The following is a 1,801-nucleotide window of genomic DNA, read 5'->3' as shown; positions in this document are numbered from 1 at the left end:
TATATATATATTCCTTACACTAAGGCTGGGGAAATGTCAGAATCAGCCTTTATAGGGAGGGGCAGGGAGAGGCCAGAACAGAGAGGCAATAACTGCTTGTGAAGACAGCTGTGAGCTCTTCTCTAGTAAATTGAGGTGCAATAGAAGAATTTTGGTTTTTAAAGATGAATTTCACTGCTGTTCAGCCAGGCTGGGGCAGAAATCCAAGGCAGAGGCTCAGTGTCACTGCTGTCCCAGGGATGCTTTGAGGGACTGGAGCAGGGACCACACCTCTGGATCATGTTGGTGCCTGCCATCTGCTGTGGAACAACCCCACACCACCACCCCAGTAGGGGTGGTGATGTCTCTGTCCCATCTTGATTTGCTCTGGTGCTTAATTGGTTTTCAAGGGTGGCACAATGACTGTGTTTGGCCGTGGCTGCATTTAAAGCACTTTCTCTCCATGTGAGCTCCTTCTCCAGCCCCTTCCATGGGATGGGAAAGGAGCTGCTGGTGGTCCCAGTCTCCTCCCACCCCATCTCCTTTAGGCACAGGAGCAGCAGGTCCCAAACCTGCTCCACAAAGGAAGTTTTTTGGGGGATGGTACCTGATCTATCGGCATCTCAGGCTCTGTCTCGTCTTTTGGAAAATGATGTTTGTTTATGAAGTTTTTATGTGTTTTTTCTTTCCCTTCTCTCATATAAATGCCTCAAATGCTGCTTATTCCATCCCCCCTCCGTGCTGGATTCCTGCTGTGCTGCCTCTGCTTGTTTTTTCTAAATAAAGATGTATCAGAAAAGGCAGAGTTGCTCTGGATGATCATTTCCCTGTGGTCCTCACCTGCCTCCCCCCTTGCTTACCAGGGTCCTTCAGGCTGGTGACGTTCCCTACAGCCCCTGTTCCCAAAGCAGGTGCCCCCTTAGCTTCTGGCCAGGGACCCCAGGGCCCGGCTCCCTCGCAGCGGTGCCGAGTCAGGTGCTGAGGCACCAGCTCAGCTCTTGCACGGGGAATTTAGGCCACTTTCAGACACACTTAATTCTTAAATAAATACTATGATTACATCTCCTAAAGACTATGATTATATCTCTACAGGAATGAAGTGGGATCAAGCTGCAGCACTTTTCCGTGTTTAAAATAGGACCGGGCTGCCATTAACCTGTTGGATGCTGCACTATCTGCAGGGACAGGATCCTGGGAAGCTGCTGCTGCACATTACCCATTACCACATTGGGATTTTTATCTTCTGGTTACCATATTTGTTTATTTTTTTCCTTCCTTGCCTTCAGAGGAGGATCCAGCGCATCTCTGGCTGCGGCTCAGTGTGGTTTGTTGCTGCCAGCCACCTTCCCCAGCAGCCAAGCAGCCATTGGCTTTGCACCAGCAGCATTTGGCAAGCTGAAACCACTTTTTTGGGGTGTCCTGGGGATGCAGGGGAAGCCTGAGGTAAAGAACTCCACCTAATGATAATACTCCCAACTATTCACTAAGCACAGTTGCAGCATGGGCTGGAGGGGACTTGGTGTTGCTGTGGAAAAGGTGATTTTTTTTTTGGCTCCCGGGAAGTTGTGCTGTGGCCAACCATGACTCAGAAATGGGGTGCCACCTCTTGCCTCCTGCCCACATGTTTTGGAGAGGAGGTCGGAGGGGAAAATGAAGCCCTGGGAGCGCTGGAGGAGGCCTGGCGCTGGCTCGCTGAGCTCCTCCCAAGGCAGCTCCACTAGATGTCATTGCAAGCCGGGGATAAGCGCCTGCATGGCCATGGCCACCCGGCACCAGCTGTGGGCTCACGGCGAGCACAGCCCTGCCGTGGGCTCCCCTGGGG

This window comes from Corvus brachyrhynchos, unplaced genomic scaffold, assembly GCF_000691975.1.
Source record: "Corvus brachyrhynchos isolate BGI_N302 unplaced genomic scaffold, ASM69197v1 scaffold122, whole genome shotgun sequence".
NCBI lineage: Eukaryota > Metazoa > Chordata > Aves > Passeriformes > Corvidae > Corvus > Corvus brachyrhynchos.
Note: the sequence above shows the minus strand (reverse complement) of the source record.